This window comes from Rhinoderma darwinii, chromosome 1 (assembly GCF_050947455.1).
Source record: "Rhinoderma darwinii isolate aRhiDar2 chromosome 1, aRhiDar2.hap1, whole genome shotgun sequence".
NCBI classification, from domain to species: Eukaryota; Metazoa; Chordata; class Amphibia; order Anura; family Rhinodermatidae; genus Rhinoderma; species Rhinoderma darwinii.
This window is the reverse complement of record NC_134687.1, coordinates 392,334,443-392,346,825: the sequence shown is the minus strand read 5'-3', so window position 1 is coordinate 392,346,825 and position 12,383 is coordinate 392,334,443. Positions and strand designations below refer to the sequence as shown.

At 40.5% G+C, this 12,383-nt stretch overlaps 1 protein-coding gene across 1 annotated transcript in view; it reads right to left on the bottom strand.

Moving 5' to 3' along the window:
* The window catches only part of AOPEP (aminopeptidase O (putative)), a 546,765-nt gene that overhangs the window by 203,716 nt on the left and 330,666 nt on the right, over nt 1-12,383 (bottom strand). The window lies entirely within an intron of this gene.

Below are 12,383 nucleotides of genomic sequence, written 5' to 3'. Positions count from 1 at the left end.
TAAAGCAAAGCAGGGAGTGTATCTTCCTGCTCTGCTATCTACTAGTGCCACTGTAGGTCCCTGAAGGAGCGGAATCCCCGTGTGGCCGGGGATTCCGCTCCTGGATGGGGAACTTGATGTCTCTGTCCATATATGGACAGTGATATCAGGGGCAACTCCTGCAGCGGAATCCCCATCCACAGCGTTGCTGCGGCTACTACAGCAGTAGCAACGCCACTATAGCAGAGAAGGGAGGTATCTTCCTGCTCTGCTATCTACTAGCGCCACTGTAGCTCCCTGAAAAAACGGAATCCCCGTGTAGCCGGGGATTCCGCTCCTGGACAGAGCACTTGATGTCTCTGTCCATATATGGACAGTGACATCAGGGGCAACTCCTGCAGCGGAATCCCCATCCACAGTGTTGCCGACTCTGTGACCGGGGATTTCACTTCAGGAGAAGCCAGTGATGTCACTGTCCATAAATGGACACAGACGACAGAGCTTCTCCTGTATGGAAAGAGACATCAAGCGGAGCACTCCAGGAGTGGAATCGCCAGCCACAGGGGGATTCCGCTCCTTCAGGGAGCTAAAGTGACGCTATCTACAGGAAGTGGGGGTACTATCTACAACTGGGCTGTGGGGCACTACCTACAGGGGGGCTGTGTGGCACTATCTACAGGGGGCTGTGTGGCACTATCTACAGGGGGGCTGTGTGGCACTATCTACAAGGGGGCTGTGTGGCACTATCTACAGGGGGAATCTGTGAGTGCTGGGCTGATGGTCATTTTACTATGGGTGGCGGGCTTATAGTTATTTTACTGTGAGTGGGGGGCTGATGGTTTTCAAGTGGTTTCCACCTCTGAGCTCCAATTGAAATTAATAGGAGGCAGAAAATACATATTAATAATATGGGTATTTGTTCAATTGCATTTGTTATTAAAGTTTTGTTTTTTTTGCCTTTGACCTTTGACCCCAGCAACGTTCTTTTTGGCGGTCTTTTTAAGCTATTTAAACCCTGCTGGGTCCTCCAGCAACGTGTATGTTTCTTTAGCTGATGAAGAGATTGGTACGATCTCGTAACGCGTAGCATTCTTATCCATTAAACATATATCTCATTTAAATTTCTTGCCTTTGATTGAATCCTTCAATTCCACAACATTTGGACAGCACTGGAGAATTTTATCCTCCTTTTTTTCTCAATTTATCTCGATATACGCGCGTAAAAAACACAGATACGCACTTAACACGGATGTCACAAGGAACTGCAACGCTAGAAAGACTCTGCATTTTTTACGCGCGCAAAACGGACACGTTCGTGTAAATAATGCCTTAACAGAAAAACATAACTCAATATTTATTGCCCAGATTCTGCAGTTTTTAGAAATATCCCACATGTGGCCTTAGTGTGCTACTGGACTCAAACATAGGGCTCAAACAAAGGAGCAACTAGTGGATTTTGGGACCTTCCTTTTATTAGATTCTATTTTAGGCACTATGTCAGGTTTGAAGAGTTCTTGTGGTTCCAAAACAAAGGAAAGAACCCATTTGAAAAACTCCACTCCACAAGGAATTCACATTGGGGTGTAGTGAGCATTTTGACCCCACAGGTGTTTTATAGATTTTATTAAAATTGAGCCGTAAAAATGAAAAATAACATTTTTCGAATAGGATGTCGTTTTAACTTACAAAATGTCATTTCCACAAAGAATAAAGGAGAAAAAGCCACCCAAAATTTGTAAAGCAATTTCTTCCCGGTACGGCAATAGGTCAAACTGCTGTTTGGGCACACAGTAAGGCTCAGAAGGGAATGAGTGCCATTTGGCTTTTGAAACGCAGATTTTGCTGGATTGGATTCTTGCCACCTTGTTGCATTTCCAAAGCCCCTAAGGTACCAGTACAGTGGAAACCCCCTGAGAAGTGACTCCATTTGGGAAACTACATAACTTGAGGAATTGATCTAGGGGTGTGGTAAGCATTTTGACCCAACAGATGTTTCATAGATATAATTAGAATTGGGCAGTGAAAATTAAAAAAAATAAAAATTCCAATAAGATGTAGATTTGCTGAAAATCTTAAATTTTTTCAACAAATTAAGGAGAAAAAGCACCCCAACATTTGTACAGCAATTTTTACAGAGCATCTAAATACCCCATATGTGGTCATAAACTGCTGTTTTGGCACACGGCAGGTCTCAGAAGGGAAGGAGCGCAGATTTTGCTGAACTGGTTTCTCAGTACCATGTCGCATTTGCAAAGTTCCTAACGTACCAGTAAAGTGGAAACCCTTGAGAAGTGACTCCATTTGGGAACCTACACCCCTTGAGGAATTAATCTAGTAGTGTAGTGAGAATTTTGACCACAGAGGTATATTATAGATTTTGTTAGAATTGGGGAGTGAAACATTTTTTTTTTTCTAAGACGTAGCTTTAGCTCAAAATTTTTCATTTTATGAACAAATTGGAGACACGGCAGGGCTCAGAAATTTTGCTGGATTGGATTATGGGTGCCATGTCGCATTTGCAAATGCCCTGAATTCAAACAGAAGTGACCTCATCTAAGGGTGTAGTGAGAATGTGGACCCCACAGGTGTTTTCCATAAATTAGTGTGCAGTGAATGTTGCAGAGTGAAAACGGCAATTTTTCCATAGATACAGTATATCATTTCAGCATCCAATATGTTGTGCCCAGCTTGTGTCACCGTAAAAAGACAGCTCTTTAATAATTTCGCTGTTTCCTGGTTTTAGAGACACCCTACATGTGGGGGCATACGTAAGCCATGTTGAGTGCATCAGGGCATAATAAGGTGGTATAATAATGGGGTAAAAAATAATAAAACTGTCCATGGATGTCTTTTACGATTTGAAGCAATCAATCCTTTCTGCACAGGCCAGTGTTGCACTAATAAATGGTGTCCTTTCTTATCCCCCTTTTGGAACACACTCTGCACCTTTGCAGTTTGGGAAATTATGCTGGCAAAGTTTTGTCCTGGTATGATACAGGCACCCTCATTTCCAGCAGATATGTTTGGGCCCTCCCCTTCCTAATTGCCAAATATTAGGGCCCTGATAATCACCTCTAGAAACATAAGAAATGTTCCCCTCGGACCTGCACATCTGCATATTTGGTCTTTCCTGACTTATGGGGGTTGTTACTTGCGGGACGAACTGTAGTAGCTTTAGCTTTTATTGGTAGCATTTTGGGGTACATGCAACTTTTTGATGACTTTTTCATTCAATTTTTTGGGAAGAAAATGATTTTTAAAAAAAAAGCAATTCCTACAATTTTTTGGATGTTTTTTTTGCGGCGTACAGCACGTATAAATTACATGTTAACTTTATTCTGCGGTCAGTACGATTAGGGCTATACTAAATTTATATCGTTTTTATATGTTTAACTACTTTTACACAGTAAAGCATTTTTTTTTAAAAACAATCATGTTTCTGGATCACCATAGCCATAACTTTTACATTTTTTCGGCACCGGAGCTGTAAGAGAGCTTGTTTTTTGCGAGACAAGCTGCAGTTCTCATTGGTACCATTTTGGGATACTTGTGACTTTTTGATCACTTTTTACTCTTGAAGTCATTTTTATACAGGATTCACCGTGCGCTATACATGATATGTTAAATTTTTTTTGCGGGTCAGTACAATTCCAGCAATAACAAATTGATATAGTTTTTGTTATGCTTCGCTTTGCACAATTAAATCACTTTTTTTTTTAAAAAGCATGCATATTTTGAGTTGCCATATTCTGGGAACCATAACTTTTTAATTTTTTGTCCACGGAACTGTATGAGGGCTTTTTTTCCCGCGAGATGAGCTATAGTTTTTATTGGTACCATGCGACTCTTTGACCACCTTTTGTTCCAATTTTTGGAAGGCAAGGTGACCAAAAAACAGAAATTCTGGCGTTGTTTTTTTATTTTTTATTTTTTTAAGGCATGCACCGCGTGGTATAAATAACATAATATTTTTTTAGAGTTCAGGCCGTTACAGATGTAGCACTACCAATTATGTATAGTTTATTTTTTTTCCAATAATAAAGGATTTGATAAGGGACAAAAGAGCGATTTTTTTTTTTTACTTTAAACTTTCTTTTTAGTCCCACTAGGGAATTTGAAAGTCCAAGTGTCTGATCTTTCTTCTAATACATTGCACTACCTATGTAGTGCAATGCATTAGAACGGTTAGTTTTACACTGACAGCAAGCCTAATAGGCCCAGCCTCCGGCAGGGCCTGATAGGCTTCCATACTTGGCAGACCAGGAGGCCATTGTTGGGCCTCCAGTTGCCATAGCATCCATCGGATCCCCCACGATCACATTGCTTCTGAGTTAAGATGCAGATTATATTCCCATGCTTGGCTTCTTCTCTGACAAGCAGTGAAGAAGTGATGCTGAATAGGTTGCTTGCCCAAGGGTTGCTCCTACACTACTGCTAAAAATGAGGAATAACAATCACATTTTTTCTCTAACCATTACCTAATTTGCAGTTCTACAAACTTCCGTCTCATTTGAGTTGACAGTTTTTCGGTTTTACTCATGTTGCTGGATGACAAAGCGATTTCTTGTGTGTGTAACTTCATATTTACACACATATAAAACAGGGACAGGTCATAGCCAGTAATACAGGGACTGGTCATAGTCAACAATGGAGCTCTTGTAAAATATCAGCAATATCTTTTTATTTAAAATATTCTTTAAAAGCAAAAAATTTTGACCCACATGTTTTTGACAGAATACACTATTCTTAAAATAAAAAAAAACAACAACTCTTGAAGGAAAGATGGCTGTAATATGAATAATAACCTATTTGACCTAACATTTTTTAATTTTATATGATTGATTTTGTAAATTTTTTATAGGAGGTGCCAATAATTTTGGTCTTGAAAATAAATATATATATATATATATATATATATATATATATATATATATATATTTATTTTATTATTATTATTCAGCTAATCATAAACCAGCCCCCGTAGATCTTCAAAATAACATGTATAACTGTCAAAGTTTGCCATTTTCTTGGCCTAACCGTTAACACATACAAAAATGCTTGTCTAAGCATTACCACATCCTTTAACCATAGTGCGTCATATTCATGGAAAGAAAAACATTAGCATATATTTGGATTTAAGGCGACCACGCTCTACCATCAGTATATATTTTAATTGAAATAAAAACTGATACTTTGTAAGGTTTTTTTTCTTGAAACAAACTTTCTGCTGAAAAAAAAAAGTAAAAAAAACCCAAAAAGTACTATATTTTGTTGTTTAGTACATCGAAGAAGTATTTACACCACTGTAAACATAATAATAGGTAAATAATTTGTCATTCTAAACCATTTTGTGCTCTGTATTTGCAGATGTTTTTAAAGGCTAGCAATAGCACACTGTAACAAAGCGGTCTTGCTAAAGCAGCTCTAACCATAATTGTTTAATTGTATTTGTTATAGGTTGTAACGTCCAATGGGGTTGAAGATCCATTGGGCTACTCTGCGGAAACAGAGTAGCTGCTGGCCAGACAGGTGTTAAACAGTCACAGGTAGATGGTACCTTGGTGGCAGCAGGATACAGGCATATAGAAGATAGTTGATACAAGCTGGTGCCGGATTACTGGAAGCCGGATAACTGGAAGCCGGCTCATACCAGATTACTGGAAGCAGGCCCAGGGTACGGGACACCAACTTTCACCGACACAGGATGCAGGATACCAACTAGTAACGGATACGGGATACAGGATACCGACTGGTGACGGACACGGGATACAGGATAGCGACTGGTGATGGACACGGGATACAGGATACCGACTGGTGACGGACACGGGATACAGGATACATTATTGCCTGTCGGGTAGAACACATGCAATTGCCTCAGGCAGACCTGGGAGCGTGTTAGGGCCCCTGTCTGCCATGAACACCCATCGGCACCCCGCAATATAGTCACGTGACACTGATGGGCTGACTGAGGGAGCCCCCTCCCTCTATCAAACGCCTTAGATGAAGCAGCCACTATTGACCGTGGCATCTAAGGGTTAAACGAACAGGAGTGGAGGTAACACCGATCTTGGAGGGTGCAGCTGCTGATGGCACAGGCACAGATTCTGTACTCGGGACATTCACTGGACAAACCATTGCATGTCATTGCAGTAAGAATAATAATATTAATAATCTTTATTTATATAGGGCCAACACATTCCACAGCAATTTACCATTCAGAGGGTACATGTACAAACAAAATTCGACATTACATTGTAACAAAACTAATTAACAAGTCAAAATAGAGGAGTGAGGACCCTGCTCGCAAGAGCTTACAGTCTACGAGGAAATAAGGGAGACACCAAATGTAAATAGAGATTGTTTAGTACAATGGTCCAGCTATAGTTTATAAACATAAGGTAGTACACATAAAGCTGTATGAGCCAGTCACCTAGACAGTATCTGTGCATGAAAGATAAAAAGGGCATTAGGGTGCAAGGAGTGTGGGATACTGCTGAATGAAGGGGTCAGATTCTAATGACTAATGTAATAGAAGGGGGGTTAAGGAAAGGAGTCAGATTAAAGGCTATGTACACCTTCGAAAACAGGTCTATCAGTGTGTTTAGTGCAACTTTTTATTTACTTTTTATTAAAAATAATTTTATCTTTTTGCTACACAGCTGCTTTGTATTCTGTATACAGAGCAGCTGTATTGTACGCGGAGACAAGAATCTGTCAGGCCAGCAGCACTGATGGGTTCAGAAAAAGCGGGTCCTGCGTGTTTATGACGCGCAGCATCCGCATGTTATCGATCAGATCAAAGTTATGAACTTAGATGCGATCGGTAACAGCTCGATCCTGCGTCTCAGAGACACGCAGGACCCGCTGACAGTGAACCAGTCAGTGCCGCTGACCTGAAGGATACAGGATTCAGCTGCTCTGTATACAGGATACAAAGCAGCTGTGTCTGAAAAAGTTAATAAAAAAATTAATAAAAATGTATTAGAAAGTTGCACTAGACACACTGATACAAATTCTTATATATATATATATATATATATATATATATATATATATGAAGTTTTCGAATGTGTACATAGTCTTTGAGGATTGTAGGCAGCTTGTCTAAGAAGATGTGTTTTCAGGGCACACTTAATGCTGTGAATGTTGGGAACTAATCTGATTGTCCGGGGTAGTGCATTCCAGAGGACTGGTTCAGCATGAGAAAATTCTTGGAGACAAGTATGGGAGGTTCGGATTATAGAGGAGGTTAATAGATCAGAATGTAGAGCACAAGTAGAGTGGAAAACAAAAATTAGGGAAGAGATTCAAGAGGAGATATGAGGGAGGTAAAAAAAAAACACTGGAGAGCATTGTGGGCGAGACAGAAATTGAAATTGTTTTCTAAAGTGAATGGGCAACAAGTGCAGTGACTGGCACAGGATAGAGGCATTGGCGAGTGGTTGTCAGAAAGATGAACCTGACTGCTGCATATAGAATAGATAAGAGAACCCCAATTAGGACATGATGGCACATTCATTTGTGGGTAGTGGTTAAAGGGGTTATATTATATATATATATATAGCCAAATGTAAATAAAGCTAAAAAGGAGTCATCCGATTTGGACAACTAAAAATACATTAAATAGGTGTGCCGACTATATGATGGTATTATGACCACTAACAATCAGTTGATCTCTACAGGCAAAATCAATGGGCCATCCAGAGAAAGCCAAAAGGAGAGTCGATCTTTGCAGGAACTGGCTAATAGAGGGGATGCTAAGTGGGGGACTACAATCTATAACAGCTGTATAACCTGAATGGGCACATAATCCCTTCAATTCTTCTATGATTAAATTGTTCAACTTTCCATTCTATTATACAGGGTGGGCCATTTATATGGATACACCTAAATAAAATGGGAATGGTTGGTGATATTAACTTCCTGTTTGTGGCACATTAGTATATGGGAGGGGGGAAACTTTTCAAGCTGGGTGTTGACCATGGCGGCCATTTTGAAGTCGGCCATTTTGTATCCAACTTTACTTTTTTCAATGGGAAGAGGGTCATGTGACACATCAAACTTATTGAGAATTTCACAAGAAAAACAATGGTGTGCTTGGTTTTAACGTTACTTTATTCTTTCATGAGTTATTTACAAGTTTCTGACCACTTATAAAATCTGTTCAAAGTGCTGCCCATTGTGTTGGATTGTCAATGCAACCCTCTTCTCCCACTCTTCACACACGGATAGCAACACCGCAGAAGAAATGCTAGCACAGGCTTCCAGTATCCCTAGTTTCAGTTGCTGCACATCTCGTATCTTCACAGCATAGACAATTGCCTTCAGATGACCCCAAAGATAAAAGTCTAAGGGGGTCAGATCGGGAGGCATTTCTTCTGCGGTGTTGCTATCAGTGTGTGAAGAGTGGGAGAAGAGGGTTGCATTGACAATCCAACACAATGGGCAGCACTTTGAACACATTTTATAAGTGTTCAGAAACTTGTAAATAACTCATGAAAGAATAAAGTAATGTTAAAACCAAGCACACCATTGTTTTTCTTGTGAAATTCTCGATAAGTTTGATGTGTCACATGACCCTCTTCCCATTGAAAAAACTAAAGTTGGATACAAAATGGCCGACTTCAAAATGGCCGCCATGGTCAACACCCAGCATGAAAAGTTTCCCCCCTCCCATATACTAATGTGCCACAAACAGGAAGTTAATATCACCAACCATTCCCATTTTATTTAGGTGTATCCATATAAATGGCACACCCTGTACTTTGCGTTTACATTCATCACTATTTGAAGTTCTGTACTTTGATTCTGAGTGCTAATCTAGAGTACCACTGTAACAACTTCAGCCTGACAGCATTACATTCAGATAGAATCTAGAAAGAAAGGGTACTTTATCCTTCCATGAAGCTCTGCTTCCCCATACACTTTTTAAGTTTACTTTGAGAAGGGGACAACCACAAATCTACTTGTTTGTAAGTTAGTGGGTATGGTTTAATTTGTTGCAAATGTGTGGGATTGTTTCATGCCAAACAAATGGCTGTTCAAATCAATTTGTAGAGGTGTTTTCGCAATCTTTTTGTCAATTTTACATAGGTTAACCCCTTAAGGACTAGAGCCCATTTTTCAAAGCTAACATATTTCACTTTATGTGGTAATAACTTCGGAACGCTTTTACCTATCCAAGCTATTCTTAGACTGTTTTCTCATGACACATTGGGCTTTATGTTAGTGGTAAAATTTGGTCGGTACATTGAGTGTTTATTTGTGAAAAATAGCAAAATTTAGAGAAAATTTTGAAAATATAACATTATTTTTTACATTAAATGTATCTGCTTGTAAGGCAGATGGTTATACCAAACAAAATAGTTATTAATTACAATTTCCCATATGTCTACTTTAGATTGGCATAATTTTTTGAACATTATTTTATTTTTCTAGGACGTTACAAAGTTTTTAGTACCAGTTCAGTCCTGAAGTAGATTTGAGGGGCCTATGTATTATAAACCCCCATAAAACACCCCATTTTAAAAACTAGACCACTTAAAGTATTCAAAACAGCATTTAGAATATTTCTTAACCCTTTAGGCGTTTCACAGGAGTTAAAGTAAAGTGGAGGTGAAACTTGCAAATTTCATTTTTCTTGCAGAAATTACATTTTACTCAATTTTTTTCTTTAACGGTTTTAACGTCTTTAAGGTTTTACCAGAGAAACACTACTAAATACGTATTTGACTGATTCTACAGTTTTTACAAATGTCCCACATGTGGCTCTAGTGTGCTCGTGGACTAAAACACAAGCCCCAGGATCAAAGAAGCACCTAGTGCATTTTGGGGCCTCTTTTTTCTTAGAATATATTTTAGAGACCATGCTAGGTTTGAGGAGGTCTTGTGGTGTCAAAATTGTAGAAATCTCCCAAAAGTGACCCCGTTTTGGAAACGTCACCCCTCAAGAAATTTATGTATGGGTGTTGTGACCTTTTAGACCCCACAGTTTTTTCACAGAACTTATTTGAATTGGGCTGTGAATTTAATTTTTATTTTTATTTTTTCCAATAATACATCGTTTTGGCTCAAAATGTCTTATTTTCACACCGAATAAAATACTTCATTTTGTTGGCAAATTTGTCCTGAGTGCGGCAATACCCCATTTGTGGTGATAAACTGCCGTTTGGGCCTTTAGAAGGGCTCAGAAGGGAAGGAGTGCTATGTGTTCTTTGGAGTCCAGATTTTGCTGGATTGGTTTCCGGGTGCCAAGTCGCATTTGCAGAGCCCCAGAGGTATCAAAGTAATGGAAACCCACCAGAAGTGACCCCATTTTGGAAACTACACACATCAAGGAATTAATTTATGGGTGTTGTGACCTTTTAGAACCCACAGTTTTTTCACAGAACTTAGTTGAATTGGGCTGTAAATTTAATAAAATTACATTTTTTCCAATAATATATAGTTTTGGCTCAAAATGTCTTATTTTTACAAGAAATAAAACCCCATTTTGTTGCCCAATTTGTCTTGAGTTCGGCAATACCCCATTTGTGGTGGTAAACATTGCCGTTTGGGTCCATGGGAGGGCTCAGAAGGGAAGGTGTGCTATGCGTTCTTTGGAGTCCAGATTTTACTGGATTGATTTTGCAGAGCCACAGACGTAGGAGCACAGTTGAAATCCCCGAGAAGTGACCCCATTTTAAAAACTACACCCCTTAAGACATTCATTTAGAGGTGTAGTGAGAATTTTGACCCCACAGGTACTGTGTAAAAGATAATGCGCATCATATGGTGCAGAGTGAGATTTGCAATTTTCTATACATATATGCCATTTCAGTGTCTGATATATTGTGCCCAGCATGTGCCACCAGAGACATACACCCCATAAACTGTAATGTGGGTTCTCCCGGGTAAGGCAACACCCTACACGTGGCTGTTATTAGCTGCCTGGGCACACGGCAGGGCTCAGAAGGAAAGGACCACCATTAGGCCTACTGGAGCTTTTCTGGTGCTAAGTCATGTATGCAGAAGCCCCTGAGGTACCAGTACAGTTGAAATCCACAAGAAGTGACCCTGTTTTAAAAACTACACCCCTCAAGGCATTCATCTAGAGGTGTAGTGAGCATTTTGACCTTACAGGTACTGTGTAAAAGATAATGCGCAGCAGATGGTGCAGAGTGAGATTTGCAATTTTCTATACATATATGCCATTCCAGTGTCCGATATATTGTGCCCAGCATGTGCCACCGGAGACATACACCCCATAAACTGTAATGTGGGTTCTCCCAGGGTACGGCAATACCGTACATGTGGCTGTTATCTGCTGCCTGGGCGCACGGCTGGGCTCAGAAGGGAAAGATGAGGGGGATAAGCTGTGCGGAGTGCATCAGGGTAAATTAAAAATCAAGGGATGTATGGTCAATTTTAAAACAACATGTCATACAGAGCCCTGGTTTTTCGGGACACGTGTCGCATTGATATATTTTGTCCTTCCTTATCCCCCTCTTTGAGCAGACTCTGCCCCTCTTTGACTTTTTCCCTTCTTGCCAGTTTGGGGAACTTCTCCTGGAAAATGTTGCCCTGGTACTATGCGTGAGGCCTCGCTTCCAGAAGTACTGGGTGCCCCCCCCCTCCTGGTCCCTAAAGATTAGGTTCCTGATAACCACCTCTTGAAATTCCAGGAAAGTTCCCCTCTGGCCTGTACATCGATGTAGCACATACGCATTGTACAATACCATCTGTATGATGTGCACGGCCAGCTTCTTATACCACACCCTCGATTTTCGCATGGCGCTGTAGGGCTTCAGGACTTGATCTGACAAGTCCACCCCTCCCATGTACCTATTGTAGTCCAGGGTGCAGTCTGGTTTGGGGGTCTCTGTACTGGTACCTTGTACAGGTACATGGGTACTGGTGTGGCCATGTATTGTTGTCAATACAAGGACATCTCTCTTTCCTTGTACTTGACACACAATAGGTTGCTGCTAGAATGTGCCCTGCTCTCATCCCTTCTGAGTGTTTGCCCAAGCAGAGTCTTAGGGAGGCCTCTCAGATTTTTTCTAGCAGTGCTGCATGCCACAGTACTTCTGGAAGCGAGGCACTTGAAGAGTGGGACGCTGGTATAAAAATTATCCAGGTAGAGGTGGTAACCCTGGTCCAGCAGTGGGTGCACCAAATCCCACACAATTTTTGAGTTAACTTCCAGTAAGGGGGGCAGTCTGGGGGCTGAATACTGGTGTCCTTTTCTACATATATCCTAAATTTGTAAGTATATCCTGATGCACTCTCGCACAGCTTATACATTTTCACGCCATACCTTGTCCTCTTACTCGGCAGGTACTGGCGGAATTGAAGCCTCCCTTTAAAATGTACTAGGAACTCATCAACAGAAATACACTTCTCGGGGGTGTATGCTTGGGCAA